Here is a 27,855-nt window from a genome sequence, read left to right on the forward strand (position 1 = left end):
TAAATCACAGGATGCTGCGGATACCAAATGGGGAAGATTATTACACTAGAGGATATAGTGACCAGTGGAAACTTCAGTGCATAATGATTAGCAGCTAAGTCAACACTTAAAAGGAATTTTAAGTAACTATTCACAATAGCTTACAATGCATAAACTAAAAGGCAATGAGGGGATCATAGGACCCAGTACAATGGAAGAAAGGGTGGTTACATGAACACGCCATTACATCTGGAATCTCAATGAATAGGTTTATCCAATCATTCTTCATTGGTACATCTAATTGTACGTAAAAAGCAGTAATCTGGGGATGGATTCTCCGCAGCCCCGCGCCAAAATCTCGTTTGGTGCAGGGGTGGAGAATCAACTTTCACGGCAAAATCAGGCCCGACGCCAGTCTGGCGATTCTCCGGGATCCGAGAATCGGTGTGTTCACGGAGTACTCCGCACTGCTGGGGGGCCATTGCCAGGGGTCCGCCCAGCGATCCCCCACTTCCAACCGGCCGAGTTCCCGACGGCGTGGTTTTAACCATCTATCACCATTCGATAAGCTCGCGTGGCGGCTGCGGACTCAGTCTGCGGCCGCCCTGGTGGTGGGGCAGGGGGATCGGACACCGGGTGGGGGGGCTTATGGGTGGCCGGGGGACAGATCGGGCCGGTCGGATCTTCGGGCGCCCGGCCGATCAAGGGTGGCCTAGATTCTGCAGCTGCCTCCGCGGTCTAAGTCCGCCATGGCACTCGGCGCGGCCGCTGGAGGCCGGCGAGGTATGCTGACCGGAAGTGCGGGGGCCCGTATTCGCAGCCAAAGCTGCTTGAACCAACTCTAGGTCCCTGGCAGCCCCCTGCAGGTGAGTGAATCGACTGATCTTTTTTACTGGAAACTCAGGAGTGAAACACCAGTGTTTTTACGTCGGCGTGGGGACATAGTCCCATTTTGGGAGAATCCAGCCCCTGGTCTCGAAACATCTGTGTGTATTTTAGTTTTGTACCCTGAACTTGAAAACATCAAAAACGTTGTTGGGGGTGGGGATGGGGGGGGGGGGGGGGGGGGGGGGGAGGAGGGGGGGGGGGGGTGCGAGAAGGATAAAGCAGTTTGCTTATTGAATTGTTGCCATGGATCACATCTTACTGCAATAAATTTGCTTTGAACAGTGTGAGGCAAGTCCTTTCCTTCAGGAAAAGTGAAAAATTAACAGCTATTCCCAGCTGTGCGAAGAATGTCTACTTGCAATGCTTCATTAACTTGTCTTTATGTCCAACTCAAAGAGTTTCTCTCAAAGGCAATAGAAAGCCATTATTCCCAGTAACCCCAAAACAGAGCCTGGTACATCCTATTCCTTGTCCTTTTCTCCTACCACTATAAGTGATTAAATTAAAGCAAGAAAAACAGATAAAACTATAAATAGAACAGAGTGTGGAACAGCTGTGCTTTGTGTGGGCCGCCCTGTCCACTCACACCTCTGATACTAGCCAAGGAAAAGGCAAGATGCGAGTTGTGTGTTAAAAAGAGAATCATGTTTGAGAGTTAATGAACAGTCACCTGTTATCAGTTTGGATCATCGGTAAAGCAAAGGGCATGAAGCATGACACTTCTTTCATTGCCATCACTCCTCAGCCCCCATCCTCAAGGCCTTTATTGCACTCCACTGTCTAGTTGTTGCTTTCCTCTTATCTTTCCAATTAATCATCAAACTTGGTAGCTTAATGCAGTCAAGTCAAAGATGTAGATGTTCACTTTCGAAAGTGGTGGGAGTTAAGCTAAGCAATGCTAAGTGACATCAAGGTCTTTCTTCTCAGTTCTGAAAGCTGTATCTATAACAAAGATTTGAAAATGAACCCAGATTAGGTTACCAGTGTGAACTATAAGAAGATATGCTGTAATCGTAATCTTTTCTTGACACATGTAATTTGTCCAGTGCATTTTGTAGCTTGCTTTTATGTATGGTCTCCCAAAGACATCTGTTCGTAAAAACATTACATGGTTTCAACCAGTGAAACGTCAACATTTAGAGTCCACAATCCCTAAAACAACAATCTGCTGCATGTAAGGTATGGTCTGTTGTGTTTATAGGAATGCAGCACTGCAGATTTTGTGACCATCAGCCTGCAGTCTGTGACAGTGTTTCTGGCCTCTGTGCACAGCATTCCGGAAGCAGCACCATCTCCCGCTCATTGCCTCATTTATTTGTAATATTTTAAAAAATAAATTTAGAGTACCCTATTCTTTTTTTTCCAACTAAGAGGCAATTTAGCGTGGCCAATCCGCCTACCATGCATATCCATTTTTTCTTTGGGTTGGGTTGGTAGGGGGGAAGATTGTGCAAACTCCACACGGACAGTGACCCGGAGCCGGGATTAACCCGAGTCCTTAGCGGCATGAGGCAGCAGTGCTAACCACTGTGCCACCATGCCGCTCTCCTTTATAGTATTTCCTTTGCACACATATGGATAGCACTGTAGCTTCACAGCGCCAGGGTCCCAGGTTCGATTCCCCGCTGGGTGACTGTCTGTGCGGAGTCTGCACGTTCTCCCCGTGTCTGCGTGGGTTTCCTCCGGGTGCTCCGGTTTCCTCCCACAGTCCAAAGATGGGCAGGTTAGGTGGATTGGCCGTGATATATTGCCCTTAGTGTCCAAAAAGGTTAGGAGGAGTATTGGGTCACGGGGATAGGGTGGATAGGTTTAAGTGGGTCGGTGCAGACTCGATGGGCTGAATGGCCTCCTTTTTCACTGTATGTTTATGTTCTATATAATTTTATTTAACATCTGCACTGAAAATATATTAATAATTAATTGTGTGCAGTGCTCATCTACCCCAGGAGTGGCTGCACCAATATGGCAGGGAGCATTAGTGTGTATGTCTCAACCTTACTGTGGTGAGCAGCAGAATCTCCCAGGACCTCAGCATTAGCCTAAGTCCCTCAGTGAGCCGCTGGTCCCTCTAAAGTTCAAGGTGAGCCATGTCACCAACTGGAAGCCAGAGAGAAAAGGAAGGGGAAGTGTGGGAAACAACTGTCAGCTGAGTAACAAGAACTGCTGTGGAGTTCCCTCAGATAAACCAAACATATCGGAAATAAATTCAAAATGTCAATATTTTAACCACATGGCCAGCTGAATGTCTCTGAAATGCTGCATCCTGAAACAATGGTTAAGGTGGTAGAGTTAACATCACGAGGTCCCAGGTTGGTAAACATCCCGAGGTCCCTGGTTGGGAGAGTTAACATCCCGAGGTCCCAGGATTGTACGGTTAACATCCCGAGGTCCCAGGTTGGTACGGTTAACATCCCGAGGTCCCAGGATGGTACGGTTAACATCCCGAGGTCCCAGGATGGTACGGTTAACATCCCGAGGTCCCAGGTTGGTACGGTTAACATCCCGAGGTCCCAGGATTGTACGGTTAACATCCCGAGGTCCCAGGTTGGTACGGTTAACATCCCGAGGTCCCAGGATGGTACGGTTAACATCCCGAGGGTCCCAGGATGGTACGGTTAACATCCCGAGGTCCCAGGTTGGTACGGTTAACATCCCGAGGTCCCAGGATGGTACGGTTAACATCCCGAGGTCCCAGGATGGTACGGTTAACATCCCGAGGTCCCAGGATGGTACGGTTAACATCCCGAGGTCCCAGGATGGTACGGTTAACATCCCGAGGTCCCAGGATGGTACGGTTAACATCCCGAGGTCCCAGGATGGTACGGTTAACATCCCGAGGTCCCAGGTTGGTACGGTTAACATCCCGAGGTCCCTGGTTGGTACGGTTAACATCCCGAGGCCCCAGGCTGGGAGAGTTAACATCCCGAGGTCCCAGGTTGGGAGAGATATCATCCTGTGGTCCCAGGTTGGTACGGTTAACATCCCGAGGGTCCCAGGTTGGTAAACATCCCGAGGCCCCAGGTTGGGAGAGTTAACATCCTGTGGTCCCAGGTTGGTACGGTTAACATCCTGAGGTCCCAGGTTGGTAAACATCCCGAGGTCCCAGGTTGGTAAACATCCCGAGGTCCCAGGTTGGGAGAGTTAACATCCCGAGGTCCCAGGTTGGTAGAGTTAACATCCCGAGGTCCCAGGTTGGGAGAGTTACTATCCCGAGTCCCAGATTGGGAGAGTTAACATCCCGAGGTCCCAGGTTGGTACGGTTAAAATCCCGAGGTGGCCATGCTAAATTGTCCCTCAGTGTCCAAAAGGTTAGGTCAGATTACTGAGTTACGGGGATCGGGTGGAAGCGTTGGCTTAAATAGGGTGCTCTTTCCAAGGGCCGTTGCAGACCCGATGGGCCGAATGGCCTCCTTCTGCACTGTAAATTCCATGATTAACTATTTATCCTCTTTCCCTTTTTGAAAGTTATTTTTGAATCTGTTCCTTCTCAGGCAGCAACTTCCAGATCACAGCAATCCACTGTTACTTTGGGTTTTCAGTTATTAATTTACTGCATTTTACAAAGTGCATTAGTGAGGCTCCTTATGAACAACATTTCCTTTCATTAATAGGCTCTGTAGATGGACTTTGGACCGTCATGGAAATGGTGAATCCCTCTTTGCTTCTGATAGTTTATTCCTTTTATGCAACCCCCTGCTGCCAACATTATTTGAAGCAAGAATGGAGCACCCTGATTGCAAGACATGCCAAAATGATAGGAGGCCATTGCGCCTGTCACACAGACGTTGTGTATTGGGCCGAGGCTTCAGATCACTACAGGAACCATCATAATCAGTTGGCCACACAGAACCTTGAGGCGACTGAAAAAGGGACGTTGTTAGAACAGATCCATACTGTGCACTGCTTAATCTGAAAATTGCTCAGTATGGCTACCAGATCAATCCCCACTACCAGGTAATTTGTTGTCCGGAAACAATGGATGCAAATGCGACATGTCAGCATACCAAATCTGCTGAGTCTGATGTAGCGGTCAATGGAGACATGCCAGCATACCAAATCTGCTGAGTCTGATGTAGCGGTCAATGGAGACATGCCAGCATACCAAATCTGCTGAGTCTGATGTAGCGGTCAATGGAGACATGCCAGCATACCAAATCTGCTGAGTCTGATGTAGCGGTCAATGGAGACAAAGCACATTATGTCCTTAAAAACTAATCATTTTAGTGACATACAGAAAAACTAGAAGTATGGGAGAATTACTGGAGTAGTCCTGACTGCTGCCAATTCATGTTCAATTGAGTTTGATAATCTAATGTCCGGAGCAATACTTTAAGAGGTGATTTTTTTTTGGGGGGGGGGGGGGGGTGATGTTCGAGAGTGTTATAAGGATTTGCTCAGTAGGTCTCCTTACGAGGTTCCGAAGCGTATACAGTTGAACAGCAGTGTTTATTGGGAACATATAACTATTTATATATCAACAAAGTACCGTCCAAACTGGGAGCTAACTTCATACTGACTCTCTCATACTGTCATGTGTCTCTCAACAAAATCATACTGTGGGTGGTACTGTTCTCCAGTGTCACATTAACATTCACTGCGCTGAATACCCTTATCATGCACTCGTGGAGAAATGTAAAAGTATTTAAATTATTCCCACCTGAGAGGGGGCTACAAAAGCTTTTCCAATCCAGAGCTTATAGGTGCTGAACCCAGTCAGTGGTTTCCAGGCAGAGGTTATCATTTGAGCTCATCATTCTACCTGTCAAATGTATTCTCTTTGAGGTGAGATTTGCAGAAGAAAACATCTGTTCTCAGGAAGGAGTATTCAGAATGACTTTAATCTGTATTAGGTTTTTTGAAGAGCGATCGAGGGATTTGTTTTAAAAGTACTCTACATAAAGAAGAGTTCTGTCTCGGTGTGTTTTCTCTCATCTGGAAGTTGGGACTTCTGTAACAAACCACAGCATCTTATCCGAAAATAGCTGACAATTTTCCCAAGTGGCTGGCTTTGTGTGTAAGCTTGTCAGTGGTGGGCAGTCTGTTCGACCATGGAGAGAGCTACCTTGTGCTCAGCTCACATCCACAAATTCCCATTTTTGCACAAAGGTTATTGGATAGACATCTGGAGGAAACAACCATGACTGATTGTTATCCCTTTCTCAGCCAAGAGCCAGATGGAACTGCAGCTGAAGCAAAGACCACCCCAAAGTCTGCAAAGACCAAGGGGAGTAAATGACCAAATGTTACATTAAAGAGAAAAATGCAAGTTCCCAAATTTATAATTTGTTAATTTAATTTTTTTCAGATAATTTGAAATTACCATCCAGATCCCAACAGTCTGCTCAATTAGTACCTCTGCCATCAGACTCAACCTCCAGCCGTGACTGCAGTGTGTGCCTTCTGAAGGAGAAACTGCAACACCTCATCAAATTAACTTCATCAAAAAAGACGAGCAGCAAGAATGGACGGACATCATCCACTAAACCCCCCTTACAAGGCACACATCCCCAGACATCGATCAGTCCAGCAGTTCCTGTGTTATTATGGAACAGAGAGGGCGGGATTCTCCGTCAGTGGGATTCTCTGTCAGCGGGATTCTCCGTCAGCGGGATTCTCCGTCAGTGGGATTCTCCGTCAGTGGGATTCTCTGTCAGCGGGATTCTCCGTCAGTGGGATTCTCTGTCAGCGGGATTCTCCGTCAGCGGGATTCTCCGTCAGTGGGATTCTCTGTCAGCGGGATTCTCTGTCAGCGGGATTCTCTGTCAGTGGGATTCTCTGTCAGCGGGATTCTCCGTCAGCGGGATTCTCTGTCAGCGGGATTCTCTGTCAGTGGGATTCTCCGTCAGCGGGATTCACCGTCAGTGGGATTCTCCATCAGTGGGATTCTCCGTCAGTGGGATTCTCCGTCAGCGGGATTCTCCGTCAGCGGGATTTTCTGTCAGCGGGATTCTCTGTCAGTGGGATTCTCCGTCAGCGGGATTCTCCGTCAGCGGGATTCTCTGTCAGCGGGATTCTCCGTCAGCGGGATTCTCCATCAGCGGGATTCTCCGTCAGCGGGATTCTCCGTCAGCGGGATTCTCTGTCAGTGGGATTCTCCGTCAGCGGGATTCACCGTCAGTGGGATTCTCCATCAGTGGGATTCTCCGTCAGCGGGATTCTCCGTCAGCGGGATTCTCTGTCAGCGGGATTCTCTGTCAGTGGGATTCTCCGTCAGCGGGATTCTCCGTCAGCGGGATTCTCTGTCAGCGGGATTCTCCGTCAGCGGGATTCTCCATCAGCGGGATTCTCCGTCAGCGGGATTCTCTGTCAGTGGGATTCACCGTCAGCGGGATTCACCGTCAGTGGGATTCTCCATCAGTGGGATTCTCCGTCAGCGGGATTCTCCGTCAGCGGGATTCTCTGTCAGCGGGATTCTCTGTCAGCGGGATTCTCTGTCAGCGGGATTCTCCGTCAGCGGGATTCTCTGTCAGCGGGATTCACCGTCAGCGGGATTCACCGTCAGCAGGATGCTCCGTCAGCGGGATTCTCTGTCAGTGGGATTCACCGTCAGTGGGATGCTCTGTCAGCGGGATTCTCTGTCAGCGGGATTCTCCGTTTCGCCGGCAGCGCACCCACGCCTGCGAATTTCCTGACGGCGTGAGGATGGCCACAATGGAAAACTCCACTGACCGGCTGCCGAGACGGAAGATACCGCTGCCAGCAGGGGTGCACCGCGCCATAAAGAGGGTCTGCTGGGACAGAGAATGCTGCCCATGATCTTGTGTATCAGTCATGGCTCAATTGTAAATACACTTGCCTCTGAATCACGGCTCCGGGTTCACGCGCCAGGACTTGAGCATAAAAATCAAGTCTGACACTCCTGTAACACTGAGGGAGCTGCACTGTCAGAGCTGACCTGCTTTCAGGTGAAATATTTGTGGCCCCAATGCCTGCTCGAGTGGGTGTAAGTGATCCCACAGCACTATTTCAAAGCAGAGCAAGTAAGTGATCCCTGAGTGTCCTGGTCATTATTTATCCCTCAATCCACAGGCCAAATAAAATCATCTGGTCATTATCACATTTCTGCTTGTGGAACTTTGCTACGTGCAAATTAGCAGCTATGGGTGCGATTTACTCGCTGCATTGTTCTGAGGTGAGGGCGTGACGAGGCCGTTAGATCGTGGGAGAGGCCAAAACCATGCTGGGCGCCGATCGGTTTGCGATCTAACCGACTCGCTCCCGTTGGCGAAATCAGGAAGTCGCTGAGGTCTGGCGAGAAACCAATAACTTTCGCCCAATCTCCAGGCAATTAACGGGAGCAACCCCCTATCAGCGGTCTCCCGTGATCTAACTCCCTCTTCAGTAGGTCAGGCTGGTTCCGATTCAGGCTGCTGTGGGGATCCGAGCAGGTTCACAGCCATCTTCACTCCTGGGCAATGAGCCCGAGTACTAGAGTTGTTGCCCAAGTGCCCGGGGATGGGGGGGGGCTCTTGGTCAGCATGATCCGCTATCGGTGGTGGGTAGGGTGCTCACCTATGGCCGGGGGGGGGGGGGGGGCACGAGAGATGACTGTCTCAGCACCCGTGGGTGCACCATGCCACCCCCTGGATCGTGTGTTTCTGTTCTGGGACAATCCCAGCCCCTGCCTATCTGCCCCACTGACCAACAATAACTCCCACTGACCGCAGAGGCCTCAGATTACGCGGCTGAAGGCTATTGCTAATTGGGAATTGGCATTTCACAGCTCCCAAGTGAATTCCTGTGCCAGGTGGCATGTGGGAGATATTGCCAAGCACCCCAAACAGTCGGTGATGCTTGAACACTGCAGGAAGCACCACCACAGACGCAGCAGCCAACATCTGAACATCCGGGGGCTGGTCCCCAGCACCAGGAACATTTCAGCGACCAGAGGGTGGGGACCAGCGGCCGGTACAGGTAACGTTACATGCGGGTTTCTAGGGTACAGGATCTGAGGTCTGGTGACCAGGGACCCCCGCTGCAGCCAGGGGTGTGTGGGCAGGTTGTGTCGGATGGTAGTGGGTGTGGGAGGAGAGGGGGAGAAAGGGCAATGGGGGAACGGAGGGTCCGGGGTGGAAACACCCTGTCTAATTTCTCATAGATGTTACAAGGGGAATGGATGATATCTTGGACCCCCGCGGAAGCTGCCCTCGTGTTGCTGCTGGCAGGCTGGGCGGCCAGAGGCCGGAGAAGGCAGCGGCAGCAGCGCCAACAGAGGCTCGAGGCAGCCAACCATGTGCAGGGCCCCGCCACATACCCTGAGGACCCGGCCGCCCATAAGGCCAGGGAGGGACCGAGAGAGGGAGGCCGGCAAAGGCCCAAGGTGCAGAGACATCGCTGGTCTTTCGAACTGATGATGAACAGCTTGTGCTGCAGGAGGCTCTGCCTCAACAAGGGGACAGTGCAGAACCTGCCATGCCCTAGCAGATTTGGCACCACCTGGAAGAGGAGGATACGCGGTCCTGGTGGCCGTCAAGGTCACCGCAGCCCTGAACGTCAACGCCTCAGGATCATTCCAGGCCTCGAGTGGGGACCTGTGTGGCATCTCACAAGCTCCAGCCTATAAGTGCATCTATGAGGTCCCGGATTCCCGGATTGGTGGAGCCTGGAGATGAAAGCTGTGCCGTAAATGCTGTGGTCTCTTTGGAGCTCCCCTCTGATGTGTTCTCATGGGAGGCAGAGGGGGAGGGACCATCCTGTATGGGCCGGCACCGTGATCAGGATCCTGAAGAGTGCCCAATTCATTTTTTCCAATTAAGGGCAATTTAGCGTGGCCAATCCACCTGCCCTGCACATCTTTTGTGGGGGCGTGTATGGCATTAACAACTCACGTGTGACAGGTCATCTGTGTGGGGGCCGGAGGAAGCTGACCTCTGCGCCGTACGGCAGTGCCAGTGGCAACCCAGCGGTGGAGGTCATTGACCTTCGTGCGGCACTGGGTTCCAGTCCCCGTGTTGACAGCCGCTGCTCCCAGGTGGCACTGGCTGCCCTGTGGCTGAGCCCCCGACTCTCGGCGGAACAGGGCATGGTGTCCGGTTTTGACCGTGTCCAACAGTCTGGCCAGGTGGGTATCTCCGTGGGGCTGGTCTCCTCGCTGGCCTGGCTGTCAGTTGTGTGGGGTTGACTGTGCAGGATCGGTTTCAGAGCTGTCCCCCCCGTTAGCGGGTGGCTGGCAATTTAGCCGGCGGGACCATCATTTGCGGCGTGAGGCCTGTGGGGCCTCGTTAAGTGGACTAATTAACATTGTATATGGTGACGGCCTCACTGGGCCGAGCATCGCGAAGCTCGCGGCAGTTCCCACTCACTACCACACTTAGAAATGTTTTGGTTAAATCGCGCCCTCTGTTCACTGGCTGTTAAATGCTTTGAGAAGTGTGATGGTCATGAAAGGCACTATACAAATGTAAGACTTTCTTTTTCTTTTTTGAAGCCAGCTTGAATTAGTTACTTCATTGGTTAGGAGAATCCAAATAGTTAAAGCTGCCAAGAAGTCTCTCACAGGCTGAACCATTGATTGACCGATTCATCAAGAGAGATCAGACTGGGTTTTCTTGAATGGTATTGTGCAGGGGACAAATATGAGATTTCCTTTCCAAAGTCCCTCCAGCAGGCCAACAGCAGCTAGATGACAGACTAAGATAATAACAAGTGGCATGGAAATTGACCCTCTGTGTACCACAGTAATGTTCTGCAGTGGACTCCAGCTCTGATACAGGACGATGGGAAGACGGACTATTGCTGGGGTTGCCAAGCTCAGAAAGGCATCTTGCTCCTTCGATGACTGGAAGAAAGATTACAAAATAAATACCAGATGTTACCGCTGGATTTGAGGACTGTTGGGCCCGCTGCAAGTTAAAAACCTACAAGCCAAGAAAATAAAAACAATTTGTGGTTGTAAGAAAATGGAATTTCCATAAAACCTATCAAGTTATCCGTTGTGAGAGTATTTGGTAGTATGTTAATGATATTAATTTGAATATATGTTTGTGCTAATTTGTATGCCATCACATGAAGTGATGCATTATCATATAATTCACCGTTCTTATACATTTCACACGTGCAAACTGGAAGGAATAAAGGCTTCAACCTCTCTGTCTGCCTTTCAGCTCCCTTTGTATTAATCTCGGGAATAATGCAACAATAAAAATTAAAATAAATGCTTAATGATCAGAACATTGGTGGAAGTCATTGAAAAACCTGAAACACTTCGGCCAGGGTACAACGGTTTGATGGTTTCATAGAATTTATGGTGCAGAAGGAGGCCATTCGGCCCATCGGGTCTGCACCAGCCCTTGGAAAGAGCATCCCACTTAAGCCCACATTCCATCCTATCCCTGTAACCCAGTAACCAAACCTAACCTTTTTGGACACTAAGAGCAATTTATCATGGCCAGTCCACCTAACCTGCACATCTTTGGGACTGTGGGAGGAAACCGGAGCACCCGGAGGAAACCCACGCAGACATGGGGAGAAGGTGCAGACTCCACACAGACAGTGACCCAGCCGTGAATCGAACCTTGGACCCTGGAACTGTGAAGCAACTGTGTTAACCACTGTGCTACCGTGCTGCCCCCAAAATGATACTGAACTCACTGGAGTTGAGAAGAATGAGAGGCGACCTTATTGAGAATTATCGGATTCTCAGGGGGTTTGACAGGGTCGATGCTGAGAGGCTGTTTCCCCTTGTGGGAGAGTCTAGGACCAGAGGGCAGCATCTCAGAGTGAGGGAGTCACCCATTTCAGGCAGAGATGAGGAGGAATTTCTTCTCTTAGAAGGTAGTGAATCGGTGGAATTCTTTACCGTAGAGAGCTGTAGAGGCTGGGTCGTTAGTTATGTTCGAGGCTGAGAGAGACAGATTTTTAATCAGTGAGGGAATCGAGGGTAATGGAGTTGAGGATTAACACACCAGATCAGTCATGACCTCATTAGATGGCAGAGCAGACTCGATGGGCTGCTTGGCCCACATCTTTTCTCATGTCTTATGGTTATGAATGCAAATCCCACCGTGGAAAGTTGTGAATGGAATTCAATAGAAGTGTTCATTTGTAGGCTTTCCAAAAACTGTCAGATTGTTGTAAAAATCCAATTGCTTCAACTAATAATAATAATCAATGATAATCTTTATTAGTGTCACAAATAGGCTTACATTAACTCTACAATGAGGTTACTGTGAAAATCCGCTAGTCACCACATTCCGGCCCCTGTTCGGGTACACAGAGGGAGAATTCAGAATGTCCAATTCACCTAACAGCACATCTTTTGGGACTAATGCAACCCTGCCACCTGTACACTGTCTGCCTACAGGAAACTCCAGTTCAACATTACGTGGCTGATTAATGCTCTCAGGAATGGACGCTATATGGTGCCTTGTCAGTGTTGGATAGAACCCAAAAACGAGTGAAAATAATTGGTTTTCAAAGTAGTTACAATGGCCCTGAAGATGCAAAAGGACATTAGAAACAACACAAGTTACTAATTTAATGAAAAGTATTGGATGCTGAATATCTTCCATCTAACACTGCAGTTAGGTTCAGCAAGATTAACTAGTTGTAATTGGGGTGAGGAGAATCTGAGATGCTTCCACAGAGACTGAGATTGAAGCAAACAGGTGAAGTGGACAATGACAAACAATAATAGCACGGAGTTCAAAGCCGAAAACACCATAATACTGAGAGCAGCAACAATCCATGGCAGGGGACTAATGGGGAACCTGAATGTCAATAGATGCAGACAAATGGGCCGGGATTCGCCGACCCTGCGCCGGGTCGGAGAATCCCCGGGGGAGGCGCGAATCCTGCCCGACGCCGGCTTCCCTATTCTCTGGCACCGTTTTTTGGGCGCCAGCGAGATCCCCGCCACGCTGGTTGGGGGCCATTGACAGCCCCCCCACCCCCCCGCCAGCAATTCTCCGTGCGCCGATGGGCTGAGTGGCCGACAAGTTTTGCCCAGTCCCACCGGGGTGGATTACCCACCTCACACATGGCGTGACCTGGCAGGTGAGTGTGCGGCAGCCGTCCTGGGGGGGATCTGACCACAGGGGGGCCCCCATGTTGGCCAGGTCTGCGATCAGGACCTACCGAGCAGCGGGCTGGTTCCGTGGGGGCCTTCTTTCCTACGTGCCGGGCCCCTGTAGGTCTCCGCCATATTGCCCGGGAGCCAGCGCCGAGAATGGAACCCCTGCACATGCGCACAAATACGCCAGCCGTTCTGCGCATGCACGGAAATACGGTGGCCACTCTGCACATGCGCGGAAATACGCTGCCCGTTCTGCGCATGGGCGAACACGCGCTGGCCCTTCGGCGTCGGCTGGAGCTGCGGGAACCACTCCGGCAACAACCTCGCCCCCTAGAAAGTGGAGAATTCCTCACTTTCGGGGGAATTTGACGCCGGAGTGGTTGCCACCGGTTTTAATGCCGGCGTGGGAACATAGCCCCATTATTGGAGAATCCCGCACGTGGCCTTTTACTATGAGTTTGACGAGAGCGTGTGTAATGAGAAATTATATCGAAGCTCAGTTAAAAATAAAAATGCAACCAATAAAAAATCTTGTAAGTTCTGGGGGAATATATCGTAGCACACTCAGTACAAACTTGAATCACAAATTAGACAAAAAGAATTAATTCTGAAAATAAATACTCCAGTTAATTGGCAGAGGTAGTGAGAGAAATTCTCACATCATCTTGGCAGATGTAGATTATCAATTGGCAGTTACCACGTGAGGCTTTTAGGAAACTTTCACACTTGTATATAAAGGACGCACAATTAAATGTCTGTATTGTCCTCCCCATTGTAAAGTCTGCATTGTTAAAAGCTTTCTGTTGAAATGATCTCACAGGAGCTGTAAATGTTGACGTCTGTAAAGGTTGTTGAAAATCAGTTTACCACCTCTGGTAACAAGCTGAAAACAAATAATGTGCTTACTAGGCTTAAGTTTCATTACATATCGTACAGGTGTCAAATTTTATTAGCTGTAGTAAAAACACTCCTTGATTGACAATTATTTTGATTTCTGCTGTACTTAAATTGTTCCAGAGGAACATTAAACTGCAACTGGTAAATGGTCATTGAAGATGATGAATTATGGCAAATAGTTCACCACCAGCTCTTGTACAAAACACTGCAGCACATCAAAATAAACGACAAACAATCAAGGTCTGACACATAAACAGCACATCTCTTTCGAAAGGAATTGAATCACTCACCCTGAACATCTTTGTTATAAATTTAGAGTACCCAATTCATTTTTTCCAATTAAGGGACAATTTAGTGTGGCCAATCCACCTACCCTGCACATCTTTGGGTTGTGAGGGCGAGACCCACGCAGACACGGGGAGAATGTACAAACTCCACACAGACAGTGACCCAGAGCCGGAATCGAACCTGGGACCTCAGCGCCAGGGCTAACCCACCGTGCCACCATGCCGTCCTGGGTCCTCGGCCCTGTGAGGCAGCAGTGCTAACCACTGCACCACCGTGCTGCCCTGGCGTTGTGAGGCAGCAATGCTAACCACTGCGCCACCATGTCATCCTGGCACCGTGAGGCAGCAGTGCTAACCACTGCACCACCATGCTGCCCTGGCGTTGTGAGGCAACAATGCTAACCACTGCACCACGGTGTCGCCCTCGCCATAATCTTATTGATTGGCAGGTCAGGCCTGAGGGGCCAAATTGCCGATTCCTCTATTTCTCAGGTTCTTATGCTCTGGTTCTGTAATTTACTAATGCATCAAAAAAATTATTATACTCTGTTCTCCAAAAGAAACACTTTTTTTTGTATCTACCCCCCAAACAACAGAAGAAAATTTGACAACAGACCTCTCCCAGCATCACATTGGAGCAAATCAAACTCATACACCAAGCCCCCTCTCTGTGCCGCACACAAGCTTCACAGTCCACGCACACCTCATGATGCTGCTCCCTCATCCAAACATCTTGTGAAGAGATTGGGATGCCACAAATGTCCTGGTCAACACTGATATTCCGTTATGTCTAGGGATGTGAAGCTTTAACAGGCAGAAGATACTCCGGTCCCCCCCCCCCCCCACCAGAACGGTGTGAATAAGCACCAATGGGGCAATATCCTGGTTAGAGCATGTGATGTATGTCAGCCTGTGGAGGAACTTCCGGTGGCGGCGATGACGTAGGAAGCCGCACATTTGGGAGCTCCCGATTCAAACTGACTTTCGGCTCTTTTTAGAGCCCAAAACGGAATTTTTTCGACGTCTCCCGGTGGGCGAAGGTGTGCTGATCGACTTTCTCCGCGTTTCATGACTCGAACTCGGAGTGGAAAGGGGGAAAAAAACGGCAGAAGCTCCCCAGCTAAAACGGAGGAAGGAATCCAAGATGGCTCTCCTGCGCTGTTTTGCCGATTTTAAGGCTGAGGTGCTGAGCTCTCTACAGGAAACGAATAAAACGCTTTCGGAGATTCAGACGACCCAGGGTGCTGCCATCCAGGCGTTGCAGGCGCAGGCCGCTGAACGAGAGGAGGAGGCCGTGGTCCTCGTGAGTAAGGTGGAGGGGCACGAGGTACTCCACAAGAAGTGGCAAGACCGCTTCGAGGAGCTTGATCACCGCATGAGGCGGAAGAATCTGAGGATCTTGGGCCTTGCGGAGGGGCTGGAGGGGTCGGATCTGACAACCTACATGGCCACGATGCTGAATGTGGGGGCAGGATCTTTCCATCTGCCCCTGGAGCTGGAGGGAGCCCACAGAGTACTGGTCAGGAGGCCTAAGGAGAACGAACCCCTGCGTGCGGTGCTAGTGAGGTTCCACCGGTTCAGTGATCGGGAGTGTGTGCTGCGCTGGGCCAAGAGGGTGAAGAGCAGCAATTCGGAGAATGGGGTAGTGCGGATCTACTAGGATTGGAGTGCGGAGGTGGCTAAGCAGCGGTCCGGGTTTAATCGGACGAAGGAGGTGCTCTATAAGAAGAAAATAAAAATTAAGTTTGGAATGTTGCAGCCTGCGCGCTTGTGGGTAACTTATTTGGAGCGGCATTATTATTTTGATTCCCCGGAGGAGAAGCTGGACTCGAACTAGGGGTTGGGGGTTGCGGGGTCGGTTGTAATGCTTTATTGCTGGTTTCTGCTGTTGCTGTGTTTTTTCTGTACTTTTGTAATTTTGATATGGTTATTTATTGGGGTGTTCTGTTTTTTGTTAGGGGGCATTGTTTGAGTTTTGTATCTTGCGGGGAGGGTTGGGGGGGTTTGTTGTATTCTATGTCGGGTTGGGGGTATGGAGTGGGGCTGGTATTTGGGAGCTGCGTCAGAAGGTGTGGTGGGGCAGTGCGAAAGCGCGGGCTTTCCTCTGGTTTCCCGCGCTGCGGGGCTGGGGGGTGGAGACGATGACGGGGGGGGGGGGGGGGGGGGGCCTTAACTGGTTCCTCCCCGCGCTGGAGCGGTGCCTGGAGGAGGGACAGGATGGGGGATGATCCCACTCTGGGAGGGGTCGGGTTTTTGGCGGGAGTTTCCGGGTCAGCAGAAGTTAGCTGACCCACGGAAGTACAATGGAGGACGGTTCGCGGCTAGGAGGGTTCCTAACCTGGGGGGGGAGGGAGGGGGGGGGGGAAAGGGGAATACCGGGTTGCTGCTGGCAGGGTCAGGAAGGAGCTGGTGCGGGCCGTGGGGACAGAGGTGAGGTGTTGTCGCTGTGGGGACTGGGTCGGGCAGGGGGTGCTGGCCTGGGGTGGGCAGTCGACGGGCTATGGCTAGTCGACGAGGGAGGGAGGCGGTTGGTCACCTGGAATGTGAGAGGACTGAATGGGCCGGTGAAGCGGTCTAGGGTACTTGTTCATCTGAGGGGGCTAAAGGCAGATGTGGCAATGCTTCAGGAGACCCACCTGAAGGTGGCGGACCAGGTCCGTCTGAGGAAGGGGTGGGTGGGGCAGATTTTCTACTCCGGGTTGGATGTGAAGAACCGGGGAGTGGCGATTCTGGTGGGGAAAAATGTGTTGTTTGAGGCATCGGAGGTGGTGGCGGATAAAGGGGGTAGGTATGTTATGGTTAGGGGCAGGCTGCAGGGAGAGAAGGTGGTACTTGCTAGTGTGTATGCCCCAAATTGGGACGATGCGGGCTTTATGAGGCGTATGCTGGGACGTGTCCCGGATCTAGAGGCGGGAGGTCTGATTATGGGGGAGGGGACTTCAATATGGTGTTGGATCCTTCACTGGATTGGTCCAGTTCAAGGACAGGTAGGAGGCCGGCGGCGGCCAAGGTGCTGAGGGGGTTTATGGACCAGATGGGAGGCGTGGACCCATGGAGGTTTGTGAGGCCGAGGGCACGGGAGTACTCTTTCTTCTCCCATGTACATAGGGTTTATTCTCGGATAGACTTCTTCGTGGTGAGTAGGGGACTGATTCCGAGAGTGGAGGAGGCCGAATATTCGGCCATTGCAATCTCCGACCACGCTCCGCATTGGATGGAGTTGGAGATGGGGGAGGTGCGGGACCAGCGCCCGTTGTGGCGGTTGGCTGTGGGGTTGTTGGCGGAGGAGGAGGTGTGCAGGAGGGTCCGGGCAAGTATTGAGGGGTACCTCGAGGTGAATGATACGGGGGAGGTCCGGGTGGGGATGGTCTGGGAAGCCCTGAAGGCAGTGATTCGTGGGGAGCTGATATCCATCCGGGCACACAGGGAGAGGAGCGAGAGGAGTGAGAGGGATAGACTGGTGGGGAAGATGCTGGAGGTAGATAGGAGGTACGCGGAGGCACCAGAGGAGGGATTGTTGGGGGAGAGGCGCAGCCTACAGGCTAAATTTGATTTGTTGACCACTAGAAAGGCGGAGGCGCAGTGGAGGAAGGCACAAGGGGCAGTGTATGAAAATGGTGAAAAGGCGAGTAGGATGCTGGCTCATCAGCTCCGCAAGCGGGATGCGGCTAGGGAAATTGCTGGAGTGAGAGATAAGAGTGGGAATGTGGTGCGGAAGGGGGTAGAGGTGAATGAGGTCTTCAAGGACTTTTACGGGGAACTGTACCGGTCGGAGCCAACGGGGGATAGGAGGGGAATGGAGAGGTTTCTCGACGGGCTTTCTTTCCCGAAGGTGCAGGTGGAGGGGTTGGGGGCGCCGGTTGAGCTGGAGGAGCTGGTTAAGGGGATCGGGCAGATGCAGTCAGGGAAGGCACCGGGGCCGGATGGGTTCCCGGTGGAGTTTTATAAAAAGTTTGTGGACCTAGTGGGCCCTTGCTGGTGCGGACACTTAATGAGGCGTGGGAAGGGGGGACTTTGCCCCCGATGATGTCGCGGGCTCTGATCTCGTTAATTTTAAAGAGGCACAAGGACCCCCAGCAGTGTGGTTCATACAGGCCCATATCTCTCCTCAACGTGGACGCTAAGGTGCTGGCAAAGATCCTGGCCACCAGGATAGAGGACTGTGTGCCAGGGGTTGTACACGAGGACCAGACAGGTTTTGTTAAGGGAAGGCAGCTGAACACGAATGTGCAGAGGTTGTTGAATGTCATCATGATGCCAGCGATTGAGGGGGAGGCAGAGATAGTGGTGGCGCTGGATGCGGAGAAGGTCTTCGATAGAGTGGAGTGGGGGTACCTATGGGAGGTGTTGGGGAGGTTTGGATTTGGTGAAGGGTTTATTAGATGGGTGAGGCTGCTATATGAGGCCCCGAAGGCGTGTGTGGCCATGAATGGGAGGAGGTCGGAGTACTTCCGGCTTTACCGAGGGACCAGGCAGGGTTGCCCCCTGTCCCCCTTGTTTGCATTGGCAATCAAACCGTTGGCGATGGCGTTGAGGGATTCAGGGAGGTGGAGGGGTTTGGTGCGGGGTGGGGAGGAACATAGGGTGTCGTTGTATGCCAATGACCTGCTACTGTATGTGGCGGACCCGGTGGGAGGGATGCCGGGGGTGATGGAGCTGCTAGCTGAGTTTGGGACCTTTTCAGGCTATAAATTAAATCTAGGCAAGAGTGAGGTGTTTGTGGTGCACCCTGGGGACCAGGAGGAGGGAATTTGTAGACTCTCGCTTAGGAGGGCAGGGGGGAGTTTTAGGTACCTGGGGATGCAGGTGGCCAGGGACTGGGGGACTCTTCACAAGCATAATTTCACCAGGCTTGTGGATCAGATGGAGGAGGAGTTCAAGAGGTGGGAGATGCTGCCATTGTCGTTGGCGGGGAGGGTGCAGTCTGTCAAAATGACGGTGCTTCCGAGGTTCTTGTTCCTCTTTCAGTGCCTGCCCATCTTCATCCCCAGGGCCTTCTATAGGAGGGTGACTAGCAGTATTTTGAGCTTTGTGTAGGCACATGGGACTCCGAGAGTGAAGAGGGTTTTCCTGGAGCGAGGGAGGGATAGAGGCGGGCTGGCGCTGCCCAACCTTTTGGGGTACTATTGGGCGGCCAATGTGTCAATGGTGCGTAAATGGGTGATGGAGAGGGGGGGGGGGGGGGGGGGGCGGGGCGGCGTGAAAAGAATGGAGATGGCGTCTTGTAGAGGTACAAGCCTGGGTGCCCTGGGAACGGCGCCGTTGCCGCTCTCCCCTAAGAGGTTTACCATGAGCCCGGTGGTGGCGGCGACCCTAAGAATCTGGGGACAATGGAGACGGCATCGGGGGGAAACAGGGGGCTCGATGGAGGCTCCATTAGGTGGAAATCATTGGTTCATCCCGGGGAACACTGATGGGGGATTTAGGGGTTGGCAAAGGGTGGGCATCAGTAAATTGAAGGACCTGTTTATTGGCGGGAGGTTTGCGGGCCTGGGGGAACTGGAAGATAAATTTGGGCTTCCCCAAGGGAACATGTTCAGATACTTGCAGGTAAAGGCGTTTGATAGGCGACAGGTGGAGGAATTTCCTTTGCTGCCCTCGCAGGGGACAATGGACAGAGTGCTTTCGGGGGTGTGGGTCGGAGAGGGGAAGGTGTCTGACATCTATAAGGTAATGCAGGAGGTGGAGGAGTCGTCAGTGGAGGAGCTGAAGGCTAAATGGGAGGGGGAGCTAGCGGAGCAGATAGAGGATGGGATTTGGGCGGATGCCTTGGAGAGGGTCAACTCTTCCTCTTCATGTGCGAGGCTTAGTCTCATCCAATTTAAGGTGCTGCACCGGGCCCACATGTCTGTGACTCAGATAAGTAGGTTCTTTGGGGGTGAGGACAGGTGCACCAGATGTTCGGGGAGCCCAGCGAATCATGCCCATATGTTCTGGACATGCCCGGCACTGGAAGAATTCTGGAAGGGGGTGGCGGGGACGGTGTCGAGGGTGGTTGGATCCAGGGTCAAACCAGGGTGGGGACTCGCGATTTTTGGAGTTGCGGCGGAGCTGGCAGTGCAGGAGGCGAAAGAGGCCGGTATTTTGGCCTTTGCGTCCCTAGTAGCCCGGCGGAGGATCTTGATGCAGTGGAAGGATGCGAGGCCCCCAAGTGTGGAGACCTGGATCAGTGACATGGCGGGATTTATAAAATTGGAGAGGGTCAAATTTGCCCTGAGAGGATCAGTACATGGGTTCTATAAACGGTGGCAGCCTTTTCAGGACTTTCTGGCTCAAAGATAGGTATCTTGGTCAATAGTAGCAGCAACCCGGGGGGGGGGGAGTTCTTTATTTTTGTTTCTATTTTTTCTATGGTTATTTAACTTAATATTGTGTTAATTTAAGTTGTTGTTAATATGTTTTGTTGTTCATTGAGGATGGACGAATAGTTATGACTTATCATTATTGTTATTGTTGGTATTTTATTGCGGTTCATTGTTATATAAATACAAAATTTTTCAATAAAAATTTTTTTTTTTTAAATGTCAGCCTGTGGAGCTCCACTCCCCAATCACACAAGTCAATAAAGTCCTCACTCAAACCCAGTGCCCACCTGCAGAGGGTCAGACAGATTGCTGCCAATGTCAGTGCATCCCCATTGCTCTCCAGCAGTACAGAAGGACACCCCAATTTTTTTGATAAATTTAGAGTACCCAATCAATTTTTTCCAATTAAGGGGCAATTTAGCGTGGCCAATCCACCTACCCTGCACATCTCTGGGTTGTGGGGGCGAAACCCACGCAAACACGGGGAGAATGTGCAAACTCCACACTGACAGTAACCGAGAGCCGGGGTCGAACCTGAGTCCTCGGCGCCGTGAGGCAACAGGGCTAACCACTGTGCCACCGTGCTCCCTCGGGCACCCCCAATACTAATGAGGTAAGCCCTCCAAGCACTCCTGCAAATTTACTCCTCAAAACCATATTCTCTCTGAGCCTGAAGCATAAAGGAATACAGCACGAACGTGCTCTCCTGTAAATGCTCTGTTGAGAATGCACATCACAACATCATCAGTGTAAGGTCAATTTAAACAGAAACTTGCTTCGCCCCAGACCAATTATTATTGAAATATTTATTCACTTTCCATTATAAGTAAACTCTTAAAATCCATAACTTTGAGATACAATTGGTAAGCATTTAGAAGCACGTGGATTAATCAAGGAGAGCAGCGTTGGCAAGCCATGCTTGAAGATCTGGATGGATATTGGGAATCCATTATAACAGCCTTGTTTTTTTATTACAAGAGCCTCTTATGTGGATTTGAACAGGTAGCAACATAGAAAATAGGAGGAATAGGCCATTCGGCCCCTTGAGCCTGCAACAATTAAGAACAAAGAAAAGTGCAGCACAGGAACAGGCCCTTCGGCCCTCCAAGCCTACGCCGACCATGCTGCCCATCTAACCTAAAACCTTCTACACTTCTGGGGTCCGTATCCCTCTATTCCCATCCTATTCAAGTATTCATCAAGATGTATCTTAAACGTCACTTTCGTACCTGCTTCCACCACCTCCTCCGGCAGCGAGTTCCAGGCACCCACTACCCTCTGTGTAAAAAACGTCCCTCGCACACCTCCTCTAAACTTTGCCCCTTGAACCTTAAACCTATGTCCCCTAGTAATTGACTCTTCCACCCTGGGAAAAAGCCTCTGACTGTCCACTCTGTCCATCCTCTCATAATTTTGTACACATCTATCAGGTCGCCCCTCAACCTGCGTTGTTCCAGTGAGAACAGCAAGAAGTCTGACAACACCAGGTTAAAGTCCAAAAGGTTTGTTTCAAACACTATCTTTCGGAGCACAGCTCCTTCCTCATCTATATTTATATCTATTTCACCTGAGGGAGGAGCAGTGCTCCAAAGGCTAGTGTTTGAAACAAACCTGTTGGGCTTTAACCTGGTGTTGTAAGACTTCTTACTGTGCTCACCCCAGTCCAACGCCGGCATCTCCACATCATGGCTACCAGTGAGAACAAACAGAGTTTATCGAACCTCTCCCCATATCTAATGCCCTCCATTCCAGGCAACATCCTGGTAAACCTCTTCTGTACCCTCTCCGAAGCTTCCACATCCTTCTGGAAGGGTGGCAACCCAAATTGAACGCTATATTCCAAGTGTGGCCGAGCTAAGGTTCTATACAGCTACAGCATGACTTGCCAATTTTTATACTCAATGCCCTGGCCGATGAAGGCAAGCATGCCGTTTGTCTTCTTGACCACCTTCTCCACCTGTGTTGCCACTTTCAGTGACCTGTGGACCTGTGCACCCAGATCCCTCTGCCTGTCAAAATGTTCAATAGGCTGTTTAATAAGAAGCTCATTAGGTGAACATGCACCTGGAACGACAGCAACTGAGGGACACCAGTATAAATTTGGTTGACAGACCAGAAACAATGGGTTAGGTAAATGGATGTTTGGTGTGTTGAAAGGTTGAAAGTGCTGTTTCCCAGGGCCCAGTGCTGGGTCCAGTTTTGCCTCAGTTTTTTATGTAACCAGATGACTTGAATTTGGCTGTAAAGTGCTAAACAGATCAGAATTTCCTGATGACACAAAAGTAGGACATTGAGCAACGAGGGAACTGAGACAGACGTCAGGAAGGCACACAGGTAGGTTACTGGAATAGACGGTGCATAAATGTGAGTTAATATATCTTGGGAGGAAAAGGGGCTGGGATTTTAATGAGAAGGCACGTGGATGAACGGGTTCAAATCATAGTTTCACCAAGGTGTGATTGGAGGCAAATAAAGCCATAAGATGGGCAATAGAATTTAGGCTCTAATAAACAGAAATGTACGGCACGAAATTAAGAAATAATACATTTATACAAATGCCGTAGAGGCCGAAGTGGGTGATTGTGCAGTTTTGGGCACACATTATAGAAAGGACATGGCAGCACAGTGGCGCAGTGGGTTAGCACTGCTGCATCACGGCGCCGAGGTCCCAGGTTCGATCCCGGCTCTGGGTCACTGTCCGTGTGGAGTGTGCACATTCTCCCCGTGTCTGCGTGAGTTTCTCCTCCACAACACAAAGATGTGCAAGATAGGTGGATTGGCCTCGCTAAATTGCCTCTTAATTGGAAAAAATGAATTGGGTACTCTACATTTATTTTTTAATTATAGAAAGGACATTAAATCTATGATGTACAGCATTCATTTATGAGGAGAGATTTCAGATGCTGGACCTATTCCACTGGAACCGAAGGAGCAGAAAGAAGATTTTTATTAAATATAGGAGTTTTGACAGAGATAATAGGAAAAGACTCTGGTGGGAAGTTAGGAATAAGTTTCAATGATTTAATATGACCTCAGTGGAGAGAGGGTCCAGGAGAGTCCATAGCACATGGGGATTGCTGAAGCTCCAAATGTGTTATCACAGGAAGTAGCTAAGGCAAAGAGCAGTGTATCTTTCAGGGGAATATGAGATAAATATTTAAAAAGAGGAAGATAGAGTGCTGTGGGGAGAGCACTGAGCAAAGGGATTAGATTTTGATTGCTTCAAAGACCCAGCAGATACACTATGGGTCAAAGGCCTCCTTCTGTATTGTAAACATCAGTGGTAATTTGGATCTGCTTTTTATTGATCGGCTTCTTCATAAATTTAATCAAAAATACATTTGAAGAGGAGCGGTTCGGCGGCAGCAGGAGCGGTTCGGCGGCAGCAGGAGCGGTTCGGCGGCAGCAGCAGGAGCGGTTCGGCGGCAGGCAGGAGCGGTTTCGGCGGCGGCAGGCAGGAGCGGTTCGGCGGCAGCAGGAGCGGTTCGGCGGCGGGAGGAGCGGTTCGGCAGCGGCGGCAGGAGCGGTTCGGCGGCGGCAGGAGCGGTTCGGCGGCGGGGAGGAGCGGTTCGGCAGCAGCAGGAGCGGTTCGGCGGCAGCAGGGAGCGGTTCGGCGGCGGGAAGGAGCGGTTCGGCAGCGGCGGCAGGAGCGGTTCGGCAGCAGCAGGAGCGGTTCGGCGGCGGGAGGAGCGGTTCGGCAGCGGCGGCAGGAGCGGTTCGGCGGCAGCAGGAGCGGTTCGGCGGCGGCAGCAGGAGCGGTTCGGCGGCGGGGAGGAGCGGTTCAGGCGGCAGCAGGAGCGGTTCGGCGGCAGCAGGAGCGGTTCGGCGGCAGCAGCAGGAGCGGTTCGGCGGCAGCAGGAGCGGTTCGGCAGCAGCAGGAGCGGTTCGGCGGCAGCAGGAGCGGTTTGGCGGCAGCAGGAGCGGTTCGGCGGCAGCAGGAGCGGTTTGGCGGCAGCAGGAGCGGTCGGCAGCAGCAGAAGCGGTTCGGCGGCAGCAGGAGCGGTTCGGCGGCGGGAGGAGCGGTTCGGCGGCAGCAGGAGCGGTTCGGCGGCGGGAGGAGCAGTTCGGCGCAGCAGGAGCGGTTCGGCAGCAGCAGCTGGAGCGGTTCGGCGGCAGCAGGAGCGGTTCGGCGGCGGGAGGAGCGGTTCGGCGGCAGTAGGAGCGGTTCGGCGGGCAGCAGGAGCGGTTCGGCGGCAGCAGGAGCGGTTCGGCGGCGGGAGGAGCGGTTCGGCGGCAGCAGGAGCGGTTCGGCGGCAGCAGGAGCGGTTCGGCGGCAGCAGGAGCGGTTCGGCGGCGGCAGGAGCGGTTCGGCGGCAGCAGGAGCTGTTCGGCGGCGGCAGGAGCGGTTCGGCGGCCAGCAGGAGCGGTTCGGCGGCGGCAGGAGCTGTTCGGCGGCGGCAGGAGCGGTTCGGCGGCAGCAGGAGCGGTTCGGCGGCAGCAGGAGCGGTTCGGCGGCGGGAGGAGCGGTTCGGCAGCAGCAGGAGCGGTTCGGCGGCAGCAGGAGCGGTTCGGCGGCGGGAGGAGCGGTTCGGCGGCAGCAGGAGCGGTTCGGCGGCAGGAGCGGTTCGGCGGCAGCAGGAGCGGTTCGGCGGCAGCAGGAGCGGTTCGGCGGCAGCAGGAGCGGTTCGGCGGCAGCAGGAGCGGTTCGGCGGCAGCAGGAGCGGTTCGGCGGCAGCAGGAGCGGTTCGGCGGCGGCAGGAGCGGTTCGGCGGCAGGAGCGGTTCGGCGGCAGCAGGAGCGGTTCGGCGGCAGCAGGAGCGGTTCGGCGGCAGCAGGAGCGGTTCGGCGGCAGCAGGAGCGGTTCGGCGGCAGCAGGAGCGGTTCGGCGGCAGCAGGAGCGGTTCGGCGGCAGCAGGAGCGGTTCGGCGGCAGCAGGAGCGGTTCGGTGGCAGCAGGAGCGGTTCGGCGGCAGCAGGAGCGGTTCGGCAGCAGCAGGAGCGGTTCGGCGGCAGCAGGAGCGGTTCGGCAGCAGCAGGAGCGGTTCGGCGGCAGCAGGAGCGGTTCGGCGGCAGCAGGAGCGGTTCGGCGGCAGCAGGAGCGGTTCGGCGGCAGCAGGAGCGGTTCGGCGGCGGCAGGAGCGGTTCGGCGGCAGCAGGAGCGGTTCGGCGGCAGCAGGAGCGGTTCGGCGGCGGGAGGAGCGGTTCGGCGGCAGCAGGAGCGGTTCGGCGGCAGCAGGAGCGGTTCGGCGGCAGCAGGAGCGGTTCGGCGGCAGCAGGAGCGGTTCGGCGGCGGGAGGAGCGGTTCGGCGGCAGCAGGAGCGGTTCGGCGGCGGCAGGAGCGGTTCGGCGGCAGCAGGAGCGGTTCGGCGGCGGGAGGAGCGGTTCGGCAGCAGCAGCTGGAGCGGTTCGGCGGCAGCAGGAGCGGTTCGGCGGCGGGAGGAGCGGTTCGGCAGCAGCAGGAGCGGTTCGGCGGCGGGAGGAGCGGTTCGGCGGCAGCAGCAGGAGCGGTTCGGCGGCAGCAGGAGCGGTTCGGCGGCAGCAGGAGCGGTTCGGCGGCAGCAGGAGCGGTTCGGCGGCAGCAGGAGCGGTTCGGCGGCAGCAGGAGCGGTTCGGTATAAAAGAGGGGGGGGAGAAAATAATTAATAATTAAATAAATAAAATAAAGTGGTAAAGGAAAGAAGGGAAAAAAAAAGTATTAAAATAAATAAATAAATAAATAAATAAAAAATAGGGTGCGGAAAAGGGGGGGAAAGAAAAACAAGGGAAGAAAAGATGAAAGGGAAGGGGGAGAAAAAAACACCAGAAGGGAGCCAAGGGAGAGGGGGCACCAGAAGCAGACGGGACAAGGGGCAAGCCAGCTCTGGCGAGCGAATCAGCGCACGAAGCGGAGGGACGGATGTATCGTCGCATCAAAAAGAGCTGGACAGACAGGTACCCTCTCCCCTGGGGTTAGAGGGGGGCTGGAATTGGAAGGCAGCCTTTGCCGAGGTGGTGAGGGAGCAGCTGCAGGCAATCAAGGCAGAGTTGAAAGCAGACGCAGAGGCCGCAGTACAGGCAGCAGTGGCCAGGGCCATGTCAGGGGTGCAGCAGGCTCTGACCAGACTGGAGGAGAAAGTGGATGGCCAAGGGGAGAAACTGGAAGCCCAGGAGGCGACCATTAAGGAGCTGAAGAAAGCGGCGACCGAGATGAGCGACCGGGTCACAGCCCTGGAGAAGGAAGTGGCGAGACTGGGCGCAACACAGGGGAGCCTGAAGGGCAGGGTAGATGACCAGGAAAACAGCTCGAGAAGGCAAAATGTTAGGATAGTGGGCCTGCCAGAGGGGACCGAGGGTGGAAACCCCACAGCATACCTGGCTGCAATGCTGGGCAACTTAGTGGGGAGGAAAGCTTTCCCCACCCCACCGGATTTGGACAGAGCACATCGGTCGCTGCGCCCGAAGCCCAAGGCAGGGGAACAACCGAGAGCAGTCATAGCCAAACTGCACCGGTACCGGGATAGGGAGACAATCCTGCGCTGGGCCAAGGAAAATAGAGCTTGCAAATGGGAAGGGCACGCCATCCGAATCTATGAGGATCTTGGAGCAGACATAACTAAGAGACGGGCTGAGTTCAACAGAGCGAAAGCAGTTCTCTACAGGAGCAGAGTGCGTTTTGGTATGCTGTACCCAGCGAAACTCTGGATCACATACCAAAACAGGGAATACTTATTTACAGCCCCTGCTGAGGCGACTAGGTTCGTCGAGGAGCACAGGCTGGAAAAATACCGGGGGGGGGTAGGGACGAAGAGCCCCTGGCAAGGGGCAACGACACGCCGACGGGGGTGGTGGGGAGGGGCGAGGCAAAGCCAGCCCCCCCCCCCGGCAGGAACACCCAGAACAAAAAATAACCCACTGCCCAAGGGACCGCTCCAGGTGGGAGGCCAGGCCCCAGCACGAGGGAACAAGAGTATTGGAGAAGGGAGAGCAAGCGAGAGGGGTGCAGGGTAGGATGGGGGAAGAATGGGCAGAAAACCGTAGAGGCCAGGTAGGGGAGGGGGGGGATCACCCATCAAAGTCGGGAGAGCAAACGGGGACAGGAATAGGGGATAGAGGGGCAAATTAGGGGTATACAGGGGAGGAGGGAAAAGGGAGAGACCGGGGGAGGGGCACCCACCCAGTATGGTCTGTGGGCGAAGGGGGCCCCCAGAGTGCAGGGGACTACCCGCGTGGCGGACACACAGTGGACGGCCATGGCGGGTGCCCCCAGGACAAGGGGAAACCCCGGAGCGCAGAGACCCGACCGCATGGGGAGAGCAGCGACAGCGGCCATCCTGGACGGCCCCCTAACAAAGGGAAACCCCGGAGGGCAGGGGCGCGTCCATCAGATAAGTATGGCTAATCCCACAGGAGTGAGGGGGCAGAAGCCCCCCACCAGGATAATCACCTGGAACGTAAGGGGACTTAACGGCCCAGTGAAGAGATCCAGAGTCCTCACCCACCTCAGAAATATGAGGGCCGACATAGTCTTCCTCCAAGAGACGCACCTGAGGGAGCAGGACCAACTGCGG

The 27,855-nt window shown here is 52.9% G+C and overlaps 1 protein-coding gene across 4 annotated transcripts in view; it reads right to left on the reverse strand.

Annotated features, from left to right (window-relative positions):
* Positions 1–27,855, reverse strand: part of bbs9 (Bardet-Biedl syndrome 9) — a 537,991-nt gene that overhangs the window by 279,955 nt on the left and 230,181 nt on the right. The gene's annotated exons all lie outside the window — the stretch shown is intronic.

The sequence above is a fragment of the Scyliorhinus canicula genome, chromosome 10 (genome assembly GCF_902713615.1).
Source record: "Scyliorhinus canicula chromosome 10, sScyCan1.1, whole genome shotgun sequence".
Taxonomy (NCBI): Eukaryota; Metazoa; Chordata; class Chondrichthyes; order Carcharhiniformes; family Scyliorhinidae; genus Scyliorhinus; species Scyliorhinus canicula.